Here is a 23,048-nt window from a genome sequence, read left to right on the forward strand (position 1 = left end):
TTGAATAAGGACAACCATAGTGGTGAACCTAGTGAGTATTGGCCCAAATTACAATTCTAGGTCTAGGAACTGGATTGCAGGATACTTCAAAAAAATCATACAGAGATAAACACCACAAATCCCTTGAAATGACTTAATATGATAGCTCTTAGAGCTGTCATCCTTAGGATGTTCTCCCCCCAAACGTTTTGCCTGCTTATCTCCTCTTTTTGCTGATACTTTTTGTCGGCCTTAGGAGTCTGAGCGATTTACCACTACTGACCAGTGCTAAAAGCATGTTCTTCTCCCCTAAACATACAAATTTGGTGAGTAGACGATTGGCATATTTAATTTACTTTTAAGTTCCTTGTAAAGTGGTATACCATATACCTAGGGCCTGTAAATTAAATGCTACTAGTGGACCTGCAACACTGTTTGTGCCACCCACACAAATAGCCCTTTAAACATGTCGCAGGCCTGCCACTGCAGAGTGTATGTGCAGTTTTACTGCCACTCCGACTTCGCATTTAAAACCCGTTGACAAGCCCTAAACTCCCTTTTATTACACATAAGTCACCCCTAAGATAGGCCCTAGGTAGCCCATAAGGCAGGGTATGGTGTACTCCTCTCATTGGCTAACATTGGGAAATCCTTAATACACTGTTAAGCTGTAATTCCTGATTAGAATGGAGTGGCTGTCTCATGTTTTATATCTTTGGAATGACAATGATAAATCCTCTTTACTGGTAAAGTTGAATTTAACGTGACTGTTTTAGAAATGCCACTCTTAGAAAGTGGACCTTTCTCTGCTCTTAGCCTTTGTGTGCCTGCAGCCTGTCTCCAATACATGTCTGGGGTGGGCGACAGCTTCACTTTGTGCATTCCCTCTTGACACCCCCGAACACAGGAAGGTTAGGTGTGCCTGAGTGCCCATCTGCATTCTGATGGCTCATCCTGGGCAGGATGGGAGGGAGAAGCTGATACATGAACCTGAATAGACAGTGTTCGTCACTACACAAAGGGCTGATTACCCCCTACAGTTGCTATGTAGCCATTGCTGGAACAGAAAGTACTTCTGTACACTTCAAAGACCCTCCTTTGAAGTTACCCCACCTTCTAAGAAACAACTGGGTATAAGTACTGGGTCTCTGACACCACCACATCAGACCCTTCAGAACCTGTGAAGAACCTCTATCAGAAGAACTGCTGTACTGGTAGAAGGACTGTCACTCTGCTGGACTGCTGCTTAGGAAGAACTGCTTTTCTGCTGTGCTTCCCTGCCATCTGCTTCCCTCTGTCTCACCACCTGCTCCTGTGCCTGATCCATTAGAAGTGGATCCAGGTGCTTGCTTCAGTCGTACCAACGCATCTCCTGTCTGCATGTAGCAAAAATGACGTATCAACGCTGCTGCAGGAGCAGAATCAGTGCATTGCCCTAGGAACCAGCACATCGCCTTAAAGAACTGGTGCATCAGAACCAACGCATGGCTACCACTGCCATGTGGGAATATTGACGCATCCCCTCGACTGCGTGGAGAAAGCTGGTGCATCGTCTATGAAACCAACACTTCTCAGCTCGGCGCATTGTCTTCAGAAACAATGCTTCGCTGCATGAGAAAATCAACACCTTACCTAGACTGCGCGATCGACACCTATGCATCGTGCGGCTGCACCCCGCATCTTGCTGTTGAGACCAAGATCAAAGTACTGTGCTCATGTATCTGGCCCACACTCCTTCGATATTGGCCTGAACTCTTTATATTGCCCGGGTCCAGTGCACCAGGTACCTCCCATTGGCCTTATTGCTTCTAAGAGCTACAGACATTTTTAGTCTTTAAAAATGCATATTTCAACTTCTATTCATTGGATGTTTGTCGTTTTGGTCTTATTTTATTTATAAAAATCACATCTATTTTTCTACCCTGGTGTGGAGTATTTTTGTGGTGCTTTCATTGTGTTACTGTGTTGATCAAATCCTTTACACATTGTCTAAATTAAGCTTCCTTGCTCAGTGCCAAGCTACCAGAGAGTAGGCACAGCATAATTTATGGTGTGTGTCTGACTTACCCTGACTAGGATTGTGGTCCCTAGTTGGACAGGGTACACACCTCTACCAACTGGAGTCACAAATTGTAACACTAGCCTAACTGCGTAATTCTGAGGCTCACCAAAAATTTATTTTCTGTAGTTTTGAGATCCTTATAAAAAAAATAAACCCTTAACAAACTCCAAGGTGTTTACTTTAATCTACCAACAGTAAAGGAAAGTGGAATTTTCATTATAATGCCTTTGTGATGGTACCAGATTGTGAAGTACCTCTTTACATTGTCTGGCTACTTTGGATAGGTTACAGCTACACCCATTGTCTGTGTGACGTTTGCAAGCAGAGGGTGAGAGGATTTTCCCATAAGGACATGTTGTATATCACAATACAACAAACTGAGTTCAAAATCAGCGCGAATGCAATCAGCAGCCAACTTGAAGTACCACCAGCAGCAGGCAACAAAGAGTGCAGATAATCCCCTGACTAGTCTTGGATACCAGTACTTTGGCAACAGTTCCTAAGAGAGATCAATTATTTTAGAGGTGCAAGTACAAGTATTGGTAAACCCAATAGATCCGGCCATGGCGAATTCATTGACAATTGGGTTTGGAAAGCGCACAAGATAGAAAAGAAAGAAATGTAAGAGCACAGGGTGGGACACAATATAGAATGGCATACCACACAAAGGGGCCGATTCTGATTCCGGCCGCAAAACGTACCGACCGACACGGACCGGGAACGGAGACCGACCGACACGGACCGGCGCCGTATGACCCGTGCAGTACGATGCAACGCGCGTGAATTACAACCGACCCGTACGGAATACAAGCCGTACGACCGAGCCGTAGGGAAACCAGTGATTGCCCGGTAACCGGACGTGATTTGCACCGACCGACACGCACCAGGAATGAACCCGACCGACACGTACCCGCGATGTCCGATCTGCACAGTACGATGCAATGCGAATAAAACCAGACCGACTCGCACGGAGCCCAAGTCGCATGACCGACACGTACAGAAAACAGGAACCTGAAGCAATAGAGATCTCCGCGACCGACGCGTATGAAACCAAGAAGAAAGTCAGCATGAAAGACCGGGAGAAGCCCGTACGAGCAAACATCAGCATCCGTCTCAGTCAGAAGAACGTCTCCTTCATGCCTAGAAAACCCAAAGGAAAAAATACAAAAAAAGGACCAAACAAGCAATGACAATAAATATTTTTAAAAAAACTTGGAACAAAGACACACCCACAACTCCACCTATATAAAGGACACTAATCACTAACATGATCCTTAGCAAATTCAAGAGAACAGCCAGCAGAGGACACCATCAGAGAGCAACTCACAACTCACCCATCACACAACTTTCACACCATTAGCAACTCACCAAAAGCACTCACACAAACACCTAGCAAAACTGACACTCACCCACCCTCACTTGCACCATCAAATACACATCACTCACCACCACCACCAATCATCATGCCCCCAAAGAAGAATCCAAAGTTCACAGATAGTGAGTTGGAAGTGCTGGTAGATGAAATCATCAGAGTAGAGCCACATTTGTTTGGTATATTGGTCCAAAGGACCCCCATGTCACAGAAAACAAAGTTGTGGGCGAGGATTGTGGACAAGGTGAATGCACAAGCACCAATGTTGGGCACAAAGGATGATATCCAGAACAGGTGGTATGATGTGCGCAGGAGGGTCAAGAAACTCATCGAGAAGGATCACGCCTTGAGTCAGCGCACTGGTGGTGGCCCTCCTGCAAAACCAGTATACTTCAGGTCCTGGGAGGAGAAGGTGTGGGACATCCTACCACCAGAGAGCGTCCATGGTCAGACATACCAGAGACTGGTGAGTACACAACCAATATACTCAATATTGTGTGGCAAGGGGACAGTGAAACCATGCACCGTTAGCAAAGCCACAGTAACCAATAGATAATCATCCCAAGATGTGTATGCTAGTCAGACAAACACAATACCTGCCATCTCATAGTGACTTGTAACTGTGTCATGACATGTACAAACCTACCAACAAATAGAGCAAGGCAGTGGCACAAAGCTTAATAAACACTGTCAGACAGTTTGCCACCACAAACACACTACCTCACAGTGCAGCTGACTGACAGGAAGGAATAGTGGGTATGCAGGTGAAGTGAGTGTATCTAAAAGCATGATGGGGTTTGTAGTGACAGATAATGCTCCCCCCCAATTGTCCCATCAAGACCTCTCTGAACCATGCCCACATCACAGGGAGTGGAAAATGACTGACAAGATGGCTGACACTGGGTCCTGCTGTGGGGAGCACAAGGCTCTGGTAGGGGTTGTGCGCAAATCAGAAGCAGGACACAACTGCCTGACATCCTGAAAGCCAACTTGCACGCCCTCCAATGGAAGCACGTTTCATGGTGGGATGTCTGACCGGGTGGGAAGGAGGACTGACAGGTCTGACCATACTTACCAGCATGTGTAGACACACACACCCCTCAACACAAACTCCTCACAACTCACCGGATATAATGCATTGACTCACACTGTAGTGAAATATCACCCAAAGATACACCGCACTGGGTTCTGCCATGTGAAGCAAAGGGGCTCCCTTTGGACTTGTAGCCACACAAACACCAGGACTGCACAGTCAGCCACCTTGCCATTGCTGTCACACTCCCTCACAGGGAAGCAGAGTCAAAAGGAAGGAAGTATGGGCATGCTGGGAAGGGGGGTGTAGACAAAAGCATGATGGGAGTTGCAGTCACAGACAATCCCTACCCACCCCCATGGCCCAGCAAGCTCACACTGAACCATGCTCACCTCACAGGGAGTGGAAATGGACTGACAAGATGTCTGACACTGGGCTCTGTTGTAGGGAGCACAAGGCCCTGCTGGGAACTGGGCACCAACAAACACCAGGAATGCACAGTCAGCCATCTTGCCATTGCTGTCACTCTCTCACAGGGAAGCAGAGTCAAAAGGAAGGAAGTATGGGCATGCTGGGAAGGGGGATGTAGCCAAAAGCATGATGGGAGTTGCAGTCACAGACAATCCCCACCCACCCACATGGCCCAGCAAGCTCACACTGAACCATGCTCACCTCACAGGGAGTGGAAATGGACTGACAAGATGTCTGACACTGGACTATGTTGTAGAGAGCACAAGGCCCTGCTGGGAACTGGACACCAACAAACACCAGGACTGCACAGTCAGCCATTTGCCATTGCTGTCACACTCCCTCACAGGGAAGCAGAGTCAAAAGGAAGGAAGTATAGGCATGCTGGGAAGGGGGTGTAGTCAAAAGCATGATGGGAGTTGCAGTCACAGACAATCCCCACCCACCCACATGGCCCAGCAAGCTCAAAATGAACCATGCTCACCTCACAGGGAGTGGAAATGGACTGGCAAGATGTCTGACACTGGGCTCTGTTGTGGGGAGCACAAGGCCCTGCTGGGAACTGGGCACCAACAAACACCAGGACTGCACTGACTGACATCCTGAAAGTTAACCTGCACCCACTGCAATGGTAGCACGCTTCATGATGGGATAACTGGCCTGGGGGCGAAGGAGTTCCTGACTTGAAAACAAATAACACAGATGCTGGCCATATACACACCTTCTATGCAAAAACACATTGCGCATGTGGTACCAGTCACTCACAAAGATAATGCCCGGGCTAGATGTCTCACACATGGGCCTGATAAATGATGTGGCTGAAAATCACACCTATGCACTGGCCAAACCAAACACGGTCGCACACACAGCCATTGCAACCATATGTTCAAACTCACTGTCTGGGGATGCATTGTCCAGGGGTGCCCCCTGGCCTGGCTGTGGAGGTGTGTCTTGCAGATGACAAGTGTGGAGATCCATATATAGTACATTGCACAAAACACACAGGAACTCACATATACATCACAGACAGGGGACATCTGGAATGGACACACCAATATAGCCGACACTGTAGCATGGTCTCATTCACACTCAGTGCTGTTGTGAGCTGCATTCCACTCCTACATCGTGCTGCAACATATGCATCCTTCACACAACACACACCTCACTGTCATAGACACTGTAGACACAAGGTCTAACCTGGACTGCATTGAAGGAGACATGCTCCTCACAGCAGCCAAACCGCAACACACACAACACCGGCTCTCACTGTCATGAGCATTGAAAAGCCAGAGAGCCTCCTTGCCCAATCCATGTCACCATGGAGAACATTGACAAGTAAAATCACATATGCACGTACAAAACTCAGCACCAGACTCATTAACAATGGTGACATCATCACTTGTATGAAATGAGATGGGAACTAGGAACACAGTCAAAAAACACTTTCTCCCAGGAGATCACAGGCATACCGGACTGTGACCATGTCGTACCAATACACCAATGTGACACACAAAGACTAGCAAAATCTGCTACCACACATGCCCCAATCTTACAACATATCCTCAGTGGAATTGCACGTATGTCCTTGTTAAAGGTCAAATGTGTACAGGGATGACACACCTGTGTCAGCAACGTGATGGCCCTTGAGTAGTAATGGCCATGTACAGTCAAATCTATACATGAGCTGGTCATGCACACACTTCGACATGCACATTGAAATGCTTCATGTTGGCTGGACGATGTGCTACAACAATATTAATCTCTGTCCGTGACAACTTTGGACAAAGCAGTGTACAGGCACGCATCCTGACGTACAGTAGCAAATGTCATGTATGTGAACCATTGATGCCTGTAGAAACATAACTTACATTGTGTGTCTCTTCCAAACACAGGTGGTGCTGGGGACACAGCAGCAAATGAAGAGGAGTACCTGTCCCAGACTCCAGTGGACCCTCAGCTCTCTGGTGTGGCTCAGTCTCTGTCCTCTTCGGATGACGAAGAACAACCTGGCACCTCCGGTGTGAGTCATCATGCAGCACCAGCAGTACAAACATCTGCACCCCTTGTACCCACGCCTCCAACATCTGACAACAGACAGGGCACCCCCGCCAACACGGACAGACCAAGGACACAGAATACCGACAGCACAGGGACACAGGCCCCCCCAGGAAGCTACGGACAACACCACCAGTAACAACACCCAAAAGGGCCCAGTGTCACCTGCGCGTACCGCCGCAGGTCCTGCCCGTGTGGCTAGGGGTGGTGGGAGGGGTGGTAGTCAGAGGTCACGGCTTGCAGAGGGGTCTGGACTGCATGATGACCCCCAACTGGCACGCATCATAGATGCGTACCAGGATAGCACCGGAGGATTCGGCCAGGTAGTGGGGATTCTCAAGGACATTCAACAGGAGCAGGCTGCCCATCATGCTCGCATGGAGTCCAAGTGGGATGCACTTACTACGGTGCATAGGGACATACTCACATGCCTCCGCCAGATAAGCACCAACATGTCCACACCTCCCTGTGTGGCCACAACATCTGTTGCCGCAGGGAGGATGACTCTGGCGGAGAGTCCTCTGCATCGCAGACGCCTGCACCTGAGGATCCCCCCCGAAGAAGAAGAGGGGTCGTACGAAGAAGGACAAGTGAGACGCAGATGGCCATGCACATCCCCCAGGGCCTCAAAACCTGTTCTGGAAAATATTCTTTGTGCGCAAACTGTTCACCTTGTCGTATCTAACCCAACTCGCCTATATGACATGGAGGGTTCATGTTGGTCTAATGTTGCAGATGACTGTGGACTTTACTCTGGACATTTCAGCTACCAACACTTCCAACTCTTCTGTGAACTTTGGATTCAAAACCCAATGGACAGCACCCACCATCCTGTGCACTATCCTCACACATGTTTGTAAATAAACTCACCAGTACAGTATACTTGCCTCTGTTGTGATTCCAACTTGTTATGTGTCATAGAGATGTTGATCTGCTAAAGAACACAGTGCGTGCCGAATACTACAGCAATGTGATCACCGTTATGTGAGTCATGGTGATGTGACACATGTGAGGGAGACACACCACTATGGCACCAAAACACATACTCACCATGGCCACGTAACTCATCCCATACAATGATGTTGACCTGAAATACAGTGGAATGCACAGACACCACACCTATCTACAGTTAGTGGTAACAAGCCCACAGGTGAGGTAAGCAAATGTCAGTCAGATGTGGGAAGACAGACAACACACATAACAAAGCACAGCGCAGGTTCATTACACATCAGCAACATGTTTATTCCACAACAGTTGCAAGGTAATTCTACGTGACAGTGGACACACGGTCACAAAGTGTCAGAGAATTGAAGTCCAGGGGTGTGTGGTACATCACTTGATGGGAATCGACAACTTCCACTCTGGGGTTGGATTCTGGGTGTTGGGGGTCAGTGTTGACCAAACAACAGGCAAAGTACCCTGGGAAGTACAGACATAAGACACAGTCAAAAGCACAGAACAGGAGAGAAATGCAATACACATGCACAAAACATGTCACAAGTAGGGGTGGGTGGAATTTGCGTAGTCGCGCTACGCAAAGCTTCGCGAAATGGTAAAAAATCTCCGCTAACATGCAGAAATTCCGCAAACACGTGGAATTGCTTGTTCACGATGCTTTTTTTCTGTTCGCGAACGCTGTTTGCGTGCTCGGGGAGAAATATCTCGCAAACAAGCATTTTGAGAACGCGGACAAGCAAAACATTTTGCGAAGCCGCGGAATGCAGAATTTTGGGCAATTCCACGTTGTCCGCGGAATGCAAAACTACCCAAATTCCACAAATTCCGCGAGCGGAACGAAATTTACCGCCCATGCCTAGTCACAAGAAACCTAAACAGAAACAAGTTAGCATTTCGACACTATTGTGGAGTACAGACCACCTGAAAGGACACATCACTGCACGCATCCAGTCAAGTAGCACACAGACACACTCAAACAGCAACAGAGCAGCCCCAACACATTTCAGGCTAACTCAATACATTGGCATAACAACCCTGTAAACTCACATTCAGGTGAAGAAGTTGTTGATGAGCTATGTGCGGACGTCACCCTCATCATCATAATCACTGGCATCGTGGCCCAGGCCTGGATCCTCCACAGGTGGCGGATGTAGGTCATCATCATCCTGGATGAGAGGCAACTTCTTCTGCACTGCCATGTTGCGTAGCATGCAGCATACAAGGATAATTTTGCACACCTTTGCAGGGTCATATGGGAGGGCCCCTCCGGTCTTGTCCAGGCAGCAGAAGCGGCTTTTCAGGAGTCCAAATGTCCGCTCGATCACCCTCCTGGTCCGACCATGTGCCTCATTGTAGCGCATCTCGGCTGGTGTCACAGGGTTCCTGAGGGGTGTCAGCAACCACGGCATGTTGGGGTATCTGGAGTCACCTACATACAAACAATTGAAGATTTAGCTGAGTTTTGAAAGAGGGTGGAATACAACATTACCAAACACACACAATGGTAAACAGTAAGTACACACCGAAAAGCCAGGCTCGCTGGTTTGGCATCTGTGACATCGGCGTTGCAATGCGACTACTCCTCATGATGTAGGCATTGTGCACAGAACTGGGGAAACGTGCACACACATGTGTGATACACATGTCTGCAAGACATACCACCATAGCATTGATGGAGTGGAAATGTTTCCTGTTCCGGTATGCCTGATCATGTGCCCGTGGTGTTACCAGGGCCACATGTGTACCATCAATAGATCCGATGACGTTCGGCATCCTCCCCAGTGTATAAAAAGCATCCTTTATGTCAGTGAGTTGACCTGGGCTAGGAAACTTGATGTACAGGTCAAGGAAATGCAACATCCCCTCCAAGACATCGTGTAGCACACGACTGAACATAGTTTGTGACATACCACCAGCAGTAACCACAGTGTACTGGAAGGTACCAGTAGCAAAGAAGTGCAGGGCTTCCATCACCTTCACCTCTGGGGTCAGTGCTGTAGGGTATGTCCGGCCAGGTAGCAGATGTGGTGCCAACTGCTCCGCCAACTCCTCAATCAGTGGCCTGGTGAAGCGGTACCGTCGGATGCAGTCGCGTTCCTGCATGGTTTCAAGGTCTGGGAATGGTCTATGGACAGCTGGTGCCCTGCAGTACAGACATGAACAAAGGAAGATTGTCGATTTATCCACCCATGTGGCTATGACCAAGCAAAATATCACATGATACATCATGAAAATACACAATGTACTGAGGTGTGTGCTGTTGGGTATGGACACATATGTCACCTACATGCCCATCACCTCACATCTCAAGTCCACATGCCTACATAAGTTCCATGTAGTGAAATGGCCAATCATTGGGCTGTGTCACAGTGCCTATGTACTGTTGTCACGTTCCAAACACACAACACAGTGAGGCCTGATGTCTCCCAGGCATCACAGCTCTTTGACAGGCAGATACCCAGGGTCCCTTTATTGCCACATGGACACTGGCATGACATGGGGTATCATGTACACGCCACAAAACAACCATGATTCCCACAGGTAGTGGCCACTGTTGTCTCTGCAGGCCCTACATGGACGTCTCGTAGACACACACACAACATCAATGCTGATCCACAAACCACATGGATGTGGAGACTGTCTCCCATTGGGCACATTTGATCAGACACATCTGAGACACAATATGCACACAGACTGTGGGTGTACACCAGAATTGTGGCTATGGGTCTCACTGTGACGTACATACCATCCCACCCAGGACTCAGGGTGTATGTGACATGTCCTAAACATATCCAACCTGCAACTGTGTCCATGACTCATGCCCATAACTGTACAGTTGCACATCATAGTGGTAATGTGCACAACACACAAAGAATTCTGTCCCCATGAACACGAACACGTGCACATGCACAGCCTGGGAGTGGCTGCACCAAAGTGCCACACAACAAACCAAATGTTGCCCCCCTACACACACAGGTAATGCAGCCTTACATGCCATTGGACACAGTGTGGCACATTCTGTAGTGTGGTAGGTGTGCACTAGAGTCCCTGGCAAGAAATTGTGTGTGGAAGCCGTCAAAAAGTCACACCAATGTCAACCGATGCGGGTGACTTCTACAGAGACGCATTGCACAGTTCAGGACCGAGCCGTGCGCACACTAAGTCATTGACTGCAATGAGAACCGATGCAGGTGACTATCATACATACGGGTCGTGCAGGCATGGACCGAGCCCTGCGCATGCCTTGGCCATTGACTGCAATGTGAACCAATGCGGGTGACTATCATGCGTACGGATCGCACAGTTCTGGACCGAGCCATGCGCACGCTTAGCCATTGACTGCAATGAGAACCGATGCGTGTGACTATCATTCATACGCGTCGTGCAGGCATGGATCGAGCCCTGCGCACGCCTTGGCCATTGAATCGTATGGAGACGGGTGCGTGTAGATTTTCAAACTACGCGTTGTACAGTTAGTTGACCGAGCCGTGTGCACACATTGGCTCTGGACTGTCATGGAGACGGACGCGGATTCAAAACTTGTACGAGTCGTGTGCTGGAAATTCAGTTGGATGCCTACAACAATGTTGCAATTTCTAGGGTGTCATGAAGGTGAAGATTTGAACAAATCGGAAGATGTGTACGAGTCGTACAATTCCATGGATTGGCCAGATTAATAGAATGCAACAGTGTTGGACCTATCACTTGGGACACATGGCACAGATTCTGCCTCTGCAGCACAGATATAAGGCTGGCTGGCCCCCAAGGAGCTCACTTGTCTGCACTACATACTAGTGGACCACATCTCTGCTACCACTGCTGCTGTCTCTGCATCCTCTGGCTACTACTATGGCACGTACTCTGGAGAGGGCCCCAGCCTTCACTGAGGAGGAGAACCAGGCCCTGCTGGACAGGCTCCTTCCACAGTACTGCAAGTTGTATGGGAAACCAGGGGAGCAGGTGAGTGTGCAGTCCACTGCCGTCCTAATTGTGCATGTTGTCTGACTAGCAGTACTAGCAGTGTGTACACCAGTGTCAAGCGTACTCACTGAGTACTTTCAACCCCCAAAGTGTGTAGGTACATGTGATGAACAGGTGTTCTGCAGCAAAAGTGCATTTGTGCAAGCTTCAACTTCCCAGGCAATGTTAACATGTCAGACATGCAGGGCATTTGTCCATTTGCATGGGTGCACTACCTGTGTACCTCATTTTCCTTTGTGATGACGACATGTATATTAAACTGTGTGCAGCACAAATATGGGGCATGTGTGTTAAAGGACTTTTAACTTTGTCATCCTCACAGGTTGATGCCCACCAGAAGCAGGAGATCTGGCTGACCATCGCCCAGGCAGTTAGATCAGTGGGGGTCTACAAGCACCGGATCCATAACTGCCAGAAGAGGTGGCAGGACCTTCGGGGCTGGACCCGGAGGATCGCAAGGGTCCAGCTGAAGCTGTTGCCTCCTCGCAGGAGGGGCGGACACTGGACCCTGACCCCCCACATGCTCAGGATTCTGGCGGTGGTCTATTCGGACCTGGATGGGCAGCTGAAGGCCAGACAGCAGCAAGGAGGGGGTAAATCCATGCCTAATTTGTGTACTATGTCTGACATGCTATTTGCAGTCTTTTGGCTTGGTCACACTTCCACATTACGTAGGTCTTGTAGTCCAGGACTCATGTCCCTCAATTGTGTGATGCACCCTCCTCATCTGATCCACAGGTGTGGACCCTACGGTCTGTGGCTTGTGTGACTAGGGCACTGTGTCCCTGCAGTCAGCTATGCTTCAGGTTCCAGACAGCATCTGTTACCGTGACTCTGTTGTGTGTTTCATGGGTGGGTCAATTGTTTACAAAATGCCTGAGATCTGACATGTGATCTGTGTGTGCCCTTGATATGTGTTCCAATTGCTGGTCTGACTCGTCACATGTGCCTGGGGTATTTCAAACACACCCATGCAGCAGGGGACTCCAAATTGTGGGCTTCAGGAGTATGTATATCAAGTGTGTCACACTTGCTTAGCCACCTGACTACTGTCCAGGGCTATACACTGTTTCACGTAGACCTGGGCAGTCATGCCTACTCAAGGGCATTTAGAAACACTCTGTAATCCCACTCCTGTGTTTCAACTTACAGGTTGTGCTTAGTGACATGTGCCTTCAAGTGTCTGCCTCTCTGTCATTGTGGTGTGGCTTTCTTTTCAGGACAACTAGGGTGTTCATGAGTTTGAGGGCCAGCAGGACATCTGAGATGTGACTATAGAAGACGAGACCTGTGTGACATAGAGGTGTGTGATCACTTGACAGTGCACAATGGTGTATGCAACGGTGAAGTTCAGGCAGCTGTGTTTCATGCACATCAGACTGTGAGGTGCTAATGTACAGGGAGTTGTGTTCGCAGACACTCACATGTCTGTTTTGTATGTTGTGGGGGTCATCTGGGTCCGGGATATGTCGTTTGCAGGGGATGGACAAGTGCACTTGTCATCTGCAGAGTTTGCTTTACACATGACCTATGATTGTGACACAGTGCCTACTGTTGTTGTCTGCATACCCTGCCCCTTTGACAGGAGACAGTGATGACTGACTTTCCAGGCATGCCTGTGCCATGGCATTTAACTTGCTATGAGTGATCCTGCTTTGGTGTCAAATGTGCTCCATGCACCTCATTGTAGCATTGACTATCAGGACATGAGAACATCATAGCGTGTGTTGCTGGTATGCATCACAAGCATGTGAAATGAGACTCTGGCCATCCCTTCTTCCTGAGACCTGTACTGTAAGTAAGTAAGTGGCAAGAGATGTGATGTGTGTATAGTAACATACTCCTACATGTTCACTTGCATGTCCAACAAATGTGTAGGTGGTGCATGTCTGCACATTGGGATATTAGCATCCAACATGCAACAGACATATGGGTGCAACTCCAGGAGGAATATGAGTGCCATGGTTGATGGTGAGACTGACAATTGGCTTATTCAAAACAGTGTGAGTGAGCACTTTGAGCAGTGTTCAGCTGATGATGCCAGGGCTTGCGCTGTGATGTGCTGTACTCACTGTGGTGTGTGCGGTCAGTGCAGGTGACTGATGTTGTTCTTTTTTTTTCCCTAATTCTATCCAGATACATCCACGGCCAAAGGAGGGGACAGCTCCACGGACCAGGAGGAGCCACAGAGCCAGACTGGGACAGAAAGTGAGGAGTTGGAGGGACCCAGTGGCACGGAGGGCGAGTGGAGCCACCCCGAGGAGTCCTCAGCACCATCTACCCCAGCTGTGGACCACAGCAGCTTGGAGGATGACTCCCTTGTGGAGGCGGATGTCAGCAGCCACCAAACCCCAGCTAGTGAGGCTGTCCCCGCCACCACCACCATCACCTCCCTCCCATCGGCTCCCATCCCAGAGGTCCATGGAGGCTCCCGTGTTAAGGAGCATGTCTCCTTTGTGCCAGGCACCGCACCCCCTTACCCTGTGTCCCCTGCTGCCCTGAGTGTGAAGTCTGTGGATTTGCTTCAACAGATCCATGTAGGCCAGACATCAATGCTGAGTGTCCTCCATGCACACACCAGTCTGTTGACACAACTGGTGTCATTCATGGAGGGCATTTTATTGGGCATGTCTGCCCTACAGAGGACCAATCAGTCCCTGGCCTCCTCCCTGACGGCAGCTGTGTCCCTCCTCCAACAGTCCCTCACCCCTCCTACTCCTGCCCCATCCACGATTCCTAGCACCCTACCTGTCCAAAGCTCACACACACCAGCACATTCACCCAAACCCACAGACACGGGCAGCACACAGACACCCAAACCAAGATCTAGACGTGCACACAAGCAACCTCAGGGGACTGATACCACACTCACAGGGGATGGTTTGCAAACAAACACACAGGCATCCACAACCACTCCGCAGTCCACCGATACCTCTCCCTCCAAGACCCCTTCCCTTGCTTCACCTGCAACCCCATCTCCCAAGAAGCTCTTCCTCTGTGACCTTGGCCTCTTCCCCACCGATCCAGCAGATCCAGCTTACAAGGGGAAGAGGAAGTCCCCACACACAGAGGGGAGTGCCCCTCACACCCAGACACCCTCCCCCATGCACAGTCAGACTGAGGCCCCCACCCGCAAGTCCCCCCGGAGCTGGAAGAGCAAGACCCCACCCCCACCCCGCAGCTCCACGACACAGTCTCCGTCCTCCATCTCCCAGGCCACCACTCCACAGGTTCCCTCGCCACATCCTGCCCCAGGTTCCCCCACCCACAGATATACCATCCCCAAAATGCTCAAGCCCTCCCCCCTTCCACTTGCTCTTCCACCCCACCCCGTCAGACTGGTTGTGCCACTGGTGTGGGGACCGTGGCCCCCCATCTGTCCCGCTGACCTCACCTGAACCCCATTCCGCTCCCATGGAGTTGGACACTGCAGTGGAGTCCACGACCACCCTGTCTGACTTGGGCACTGCAGTGGGAACCCAGTCCACTCCATCTGACCTGCCCGCTGCAGTTGTGCCGGCACCCACCCCATCTGACTTGTGCCCCACAGTTGTGACTGCACCCACTATGTTAGACACCTCCACTGCAGTTGCCAGTGACTCTCTTGCATCCACCACCCCTTCACTGCCTCCTTCTGCTGAGCCCTGACCCTGACCCTGTCCCTGCGGTGCCTGGCCTGCCCCCATGTATGCCCCTCCGAGTGGATGTCCCCTGTCCTTACCAGTGCAGGCAAGCAACGTGTGACAGTTGTCCCTCAAATCACATTGTTGACATTTGGATATGGACTGGCCATTGGCCTTTGTTTTGAAAGGACTTTGCATTTGCATTTCAAATTTGCTGAATAAAGCATTTGTATTTATCCTTGTGAATTTGATTTAGCTGTACATTATGTTGATGATGTTTTCCATGACCTTGCAGTTATAATGCTGGATTTCCAATGTTGAATACTGAGGTGTTGATGTGATGTACTCCATGTGGTCCATGAGATATGTATCCTATTCTGGTCGGTATCCATGTCATCCTTTGCAGCTAACTGGGTGTGTCATGATTAACAATTTGTGAACATCTCTGTAAATATTTCATTTGCATGGTCACATCTGTGGCTTGCACACATGCGCATATGATATGCTTCCCATTGTCCATTTTGTCTATTTCCCTGACTGCGGGCGCATCTCCACTGGACCTGCAAGTGTGGGCATCATTGGTGGAGGAGCAACTGTGTCCTCTGTGCAACTTGCTGGACATATGTATTGAGTATGTGCAGATGACTTAAGGGACACTCCCGTACCCAGGCTGTTGTGACCAGAGCCTTCCTTGGGTGGTAACTGATGGCTGACTGACCAAGTGTTCTGCTGACATGACTGAGACCTGCTGGGACTATGTTTGGCACAGCTGAGCTTCCATAGGAGTTGTGTCCCCTCAAGTAAGTGTGTTGTTCTGTGACATTGCCTGGGCCCATGGTGTGTGTTGTGTGAGCATGTGTGTGTGTCCACATCCCTTGTTATACACAGGCAGTGTTCCCTTGATATTCTCCTGTTGTTGATGCTTGCTGAGTTGTACTGTGTTCATCCCACATCTTTGTCCTGAGCTACCAGATGTGTGGGTGCATGACACACTACTGTTAATTGGTGTTTCATCATTGGGATTTGTCAGTTCTGACTGGTGATGATTGTGGTCAGACACAGATGGGACACAGTCAGGTGTCCCCAAGGCACTTGTTTGTTCGCAATATCATGTAGTTGTCCCTAGGTGGTAACTTTCAGTGATTGAGAAATGTGTATGTGTGTGTGGCTGCTCCCCCTCGTCAGGTTCAGGGCTGCAATGTTGCCAGGTGTCAGCATGTGTGCCTTGTGGTTCTCTTTGGCTTCTATATTGTCCTGGGACTGTGGCAGGGATTCCGAAGGTTACGGGAGCTTTGATGTCATGGCCATGTACCGCATACTGTGCAGTATGTCTGTCATTCACCAGGGTTGTAGACTGTCCTTGTGTGATGAGTATGTGCACCTTAGTTCCTCCCAACATTCCTGTGTTTGACATGGGTGCATGTGCAATGTCACATGTCCATGTGGGCTTCACAGATGCATATTGGTGCAGTTCAGGGTGTGTGGTGTTGAGGGTGGACAGATGTGAATGTTTGCATGGATCGGCCCCTACCTCCTGTTTGTCCATGGATGACGGGCCATGCTGAGTGATTTGTGTTTGTGTAGGTGTGATGTACGTTTGTGGCACAGGACACATGTCTGGGTTTCACAGTTTGTATGACATCTACCTTTGTCATCACAGTGGACGTATCATGCATGCTTGTGTCACCCCAATGTATGGTCCCTGGGGGTAGTGCTGTTGTGTATCAATCTCTTGCTGTTTTAGTTGCTGTTCATTCCAGCTTGTGTCACATGTGTCTGTTGTGCTCCCTCTCATCTCACAATGCCTGATTGCCCACTAAGGGGGCCCCAATGATGGTTTAATTTTGTATGGCACTGTGTCCACATCTGTCTCACTGTGGTTCAGCCCCCTTCATGTGTTGTGTAGTTGCCTGGGGATACTGAGACACACACACACATGTTGTGTCAGGTGTGCAGTGTGAGTTTGCCTGTTTGTGTTTGTGCATCTGCACCAGTGCATTGGTATTGCTGTTGTGGGCCATTGTCTGGATGTTGTTTGGGTGATTTTCCCTGCTGTCCCTGTGAGTCATATCACATCATTCTGCACATTCATCCTGGTTGTTAGGTCCCATTGCTGCCATGGAATGGGAGTTTGTGACCTGACACCTACAGTCTACACAGGATGTATTGATTTGTGTGTCTATTTTCGAGTTGTGTGTATGCATTGTGATGGTCACTTCTGCTTTTGTGTCATTGTACAGTGCATGCAATGTCAGCCCCCATGGGTGGTGCTTGTCTGCACATGGCCGAGAGTATGTTAGATTTTCACAGCACTGTTAGCCTCACCACATCTCTGTGGGTATGGGATACAACCACTACTTTGCCACAAAAGTGTTTCATGTGTTGAGACCAGGAATCATACATGCTGTTTGGTATTTGCAGCATTGACCATGATGACACTTACCTTTTGGTCACTGTGATGAGCCACAATGCTCAACATTTGCTGCAGTTTGGAACCCCACACTTAACTTTTGTTCTGCACAGCGAGGGGGTGTTAGTGCACATTGACACAGTGCTATTGTGATGCTTGCCTTGTGTAGGCCACACTCAGTTTTTGGTCACACATGTGATGGTAGTTACATTGTATGTTCAAAGTCATATTCACTGTTATGGGCATTTGTCACAGACTACACACTGTTGTCATGATGCTAGGGGAGATGTATTTTGCTGACATACCTAATGTTGGTGTATGATGGTTGTGTGGCGCATCACCCATCCTATGGGTGGGGATGTTGATATTGATAGCCACACAGCACCCTATGAGTGGGGGTGGCAGTAGTGCTGGGCAACATAACCCCTATGAGTGGGGGTGGCAGGAGTGATGGGCAACATCGTCCCTATCGGAGGGGGGGCCGTAGTGATGGGCAACATAACCCCTATGAGTGGGGGTGGCAGGAGTGATGGGAAACATAGTCCCTATGGGTGGGGGTGGCAGTAGTGATGGACAACATAGCCCCTATGGGTGGGGGTGGCAGGAGTGATCGGCAACAGGTCCCCTTTTAGGGGGGGTGGCAGTAGTGATGTGCAACATTACCCCTATGGGTGGGGGTGGCAGGAGTGATGGCAACAGGTCCCATATGAGTGGGGGTGGCAGTAGTGATGGGCAACATAACCCCTATGGGTGGGGGTGGCAGGAGTGATGGGCAACAGGTCCCCTATGAGTGGGGGTGGCAGGAGCGATGGGCAACATAACCCCTATGGGTGGGGGTGGCAGGAGTAATGGGCAACAGGTCCCCTATGAGTAGGGGTGGCAGGAGTGATGGGCCACATGACCCCTATGGTTGGGGGTGGCAGGAGTGATGGGCAACATAACCCCTATGAGTGGGGGTGGCAGGAGTGATGGGCAACATAACTCCTGTGAGTGGGGGTGGCAGTAGTGATGGGCAACATTACCCCTATGAGTGGGGGTGGCAGTAGTGATGGGCAACATGACCCCTATGGTTGGGGGTGGCAGGAGTGATGGACAACATAACCCCTATGAGTGGGGGTGGCAGGAGTGATGGGCAACATAACCCCTATGAGTGGGGGTGGCAGTAGTGCTGGGCAACATTACCCCTATGAGTGGGGTGGCAGTAGTGATGGGCAACATAACCCCTATGAGTGGGGGTGACAGGAGTGATGGGCAACATAGTCCCTCTGGGTGGGGGTGGCAGGAGTGATGGGCAACTGGTCCCCTATGAGTGGGGGTGGCAGGAGTGATGGGCAACATAACCCCTATGAGTGGGGGTGGCAGTAGTGCTGGGCAACATTACCCCTATGAGTGGGGGTGGCAGGAGTGATGGGCAACATAACCCCTATGAGTGGGGGTGGCAGGAGTGATGGGCAACATAGTCCTATGGGTGGGGGTGGCAGGAGTGATGGGCAACATAACCCCTATGAGTGGGGGTGGCAGGAGTGATGGGCAACAGGTCCCCTATGAGTGGGGGTGGCAGTAGTGCTGGGCAACATAACCCCTATGAGTGGGGGTGGCAGGAGTGATGGGCAATATCACCCCTATGAGTGGGGGTGGCAGGAGTGATGGGCCACATGACCCCTATGGTTGGGGGTGGCAGGAGTGATGGGCAACATAACCCCTATGAGTGGGGGTGGCAGGAGTGATGGGCAACATAACTCCTGTGAGTGGGGGTGGCAGTAGTGATGGGCAACATTACCCCTATGAGTGGGGGTGGCAGTAGTGATGGGCAACATGACCCCTATGGTTGGGGGTGGCAGGAGTGATGGACAACATAACCCCTATGAGTGGGGGTGGCAGGAGTGATGGGCAACATAACCCCTATGAGTGGGGGTGGCAGTAGTGCTGGGCAACATTACCCCTATGAGTGGGGTGGCAGTAGTGATGGGCAACATAACCCCTATGAGTGGGGGTGACAGGAGTGATGGGCAACATAGTCCCTCTGGGTGGGGGTGGCAGGAGTGATGGGCAACTGGTCCCCTATGAGTGGGGGTGGCAGGAGTGATGGGCAACATAACCCCTATGAGTGGGGGTGGCAGTAGTGCTGGGCAACATTACCCCTATGAGTGGGGGTGGCAGGAGTGATGGGCAACATAACCCCTATGAGTGGGGGTGGCAGGAGTGATGGGCAACATAGTCCTATGGGTGGGGGTGGCAGGAGTGATGGGCAACATAACCCCTATGAGTGGGGGTGGCAGGAGTGATGGGCAACAGGTCCCCTATGAGTGGGGGTGGCAGTAGTGCTGGGCAACATAACCCCTATGAGTGGGGGTGGCAGGAGTGATGGGCAATATCACCCCTATGAGTGGGGGTGGCAGGAGTGATGGGCAACATAGTTCCTATGGGTGGGGGTGGCAGGAGTGATGGGCAACATAACCCCTATGAGTGGGGGTGGCAGGAGTTATGGGCTACAGGTCCCCTATGAGTGAGGGTGGCAGGAGTGATGGGCAACATAACCCCTATGAGTGGGGGTGGCAGGATTGATGGGCAACATAACCCCTATGAGTGGGGGTGGCATGAGTGATGGGCAACAGGTCCCCTATGAGTGGGGCTGGTGGTGGTGATGGCCATGCAACCCCTATGGTGGCCTGTTGTTAGTGGACAAGATATGGATCCTCTGGGTGTGTGTGACATTTGGCAGATACGTGTCATTTGTTTGTGTGGTGGGTGTCTGACTTACCGTCTGCGCCGTCCGTGTCTGTTCCTGATCCGGTCATAGATGTACAGTACTGGTATGACCTGCGCGATGGGATTCATGATGTGTTCGTCTCGTACACGCTGCTTGTTGCTCTGTCTCGTTCCTGTTGCTAGCTGGTCCGTCTCGTAGCCGTGGATTGTGTTCTGCCGAGAATTGTACCTGATATGCTGCTTTCCCAGATGCTGTGACGTGCTGTACGTGGCGACCCGTCCAGCGCGTATGATTTGCGAATCGTACTTGTCCGGCCGGAAACTGCTGTGGAAACTGCTTGCGGGCAACTCGGTTCGGTGATCGGAGGTACGCCTCGTGCGGAAAATGAAGCTTGAATCGCAGCCTACGTGTCGGTCGGATTTGTGTCAGTTATGCGCATCGTACTTCATTGTACGGACGGACCGGCTCCCGGAAAGTGTCGGTCGCAAGGTAAGGCTACGAACAGCTCTCGGAAAGCTGTCCGGCCCGGATTGGAATCGACCCCAAAGTGGAGATAGCAACATAGGAGCGTACAGGGTGGGAGGTAGCACATGCTGAAATGAAAACATGATGGACAGAAGGGAGAAAACAATTTTTGTTCACTGTAAGATCCGAGAGTGCAGAGTGGGAAGATGACCAAATGAAAAGCATAGGATGAAAGAAGCAGAGGATGACAGAGAACACATGGACAGAACATAGACCACAGAATAAGAGAGAGAGCACAGAATGTGAGAGGGTGTGTGGACAGTTGGGAAAAATAAACGCAGCTTTGGAGACAGCAAGGGACAGGGGCTTGCAGAGGGCAGGTATTACTGTCACTCAATTATTTGCTTTGAAGGTACCCGACTTAAGAAGCACACAAATATGAGTAGGCCATGCTGGGATTTAAAGTTATGACTTGCACGACGCACCTTGCCCGTAAGTGACTCTCAAATCTCTTAGTTGCTTTGCTGTAATTTAACTGGAACTTGAAGCCTTTGTAAATGCACTTGCAGGGAACTTCTGATGTTGAAATATGTATATTTCTACATTCCCAAAACTACTTTCTTATTTTACAGTAAAAACGCCTTGTTTCAGACACAGCATACAAATGTATGCAGTTCACACGTAGAAGTCTATTTTGAAAAGTCTCACTTGAAAAACCTCACACATCAGAGCTACCTGTCTGTCCCCCTCTAGAACAGACATAGCAATAATGCACGTGGACAGAAATATATCCAGGGAAAACCCAAGCAAGCTAATCTGCTCTCAAGGTAGGCAATTATTATGCATCGCCTGCTGTAGAAACACAATGCAGCGTGTTCATCTTTCCACAGATGGCTGCAGGTGTACACAACGCATCGTTTGGCCTACCATTGATCATATTTTTCAGGTCAGCAGATTTGAATGCAGAAATGACAAGTGTTTTGTTGCATGCTCCCACTGAGAGAAGAAAGTTCATAGTAGCAGTTTGTGAGGCGCGAATACCCAAAGCAGCTGTGGTGACTATTTCAGCAGCTCTGACACCTACAGAACAATCAATACAATTAAGCCAAGCAAGTGTATCTATCACACAGTTAGGAAAAATGGTGCGGTGCCACAGGGCCATTATTCATAGAACAGAACGTCTGGTAAGACTTCTAAATCCACTATTTATTTTCAATTGGACACATAGAGAGACTGTGCATTAAATGTATTACAGGAACATAAAACATGTTATATGTCTCCTCAAACAACTTCCCCTGGTTGTAGTAATTATTTTTATTCTGCATACTGTGTTGGGCGTTTTATGTTAACTTCGTGCAGTATAAGATATTTTGCTAATAATAAACAAAGTGACAATATATAAATATATAAAACCTCCTTAGTGTTTGATTTATCCACCAAAAGCGGGTGGGCATAAAGAAAGCCAAATGTAAAATATGTGTATAAAAGAGAATCAATATTCAAATGAGGAGTCTAAAATATTCGGTGCAGCATGTTTTGCAGAACAGTACCAATCGCCATCAAATCATAAATTGCAGAAAGCTGCTTCAATTCCAATGGAAAAAATATATATTATAAAATATCTATATTGATTATGTATATGACTAACACCACAAAATCATTTGCCAGTTAATTGCGGTATTACTCAACTCAGTGGTACACTTTGTATATATTTGTCTGTCTATCTATCTATCTATCTATCTATCTATCTATCTATCTATCTATCTATCTATCTATCTATCTATCTATCTATCTATCTATCTATCTATCTATCTATCTATCTATCTAAGGCCTAAGGGCATCATATACAAGGCCCCTGTGCCACTGGAGAGTCACGATTTGCGACGCTCCGGTGGCGCTGTCCTGCTCCATATTTACAAGGCAGCACCAAGCC

Source organism: Triturus cristatus, chromosome 2_1 (genome assembly GCF_964204655.1).
Source record: "Triturus cristatus chromosome 2_1, aTriCri1.1, whole genome shotgun sequence".
NCBI lineage: Eukaryota > Metazoa > Chordata > Amphibia > Caudata > Salamandridae > Triturus > Triturus cristatus.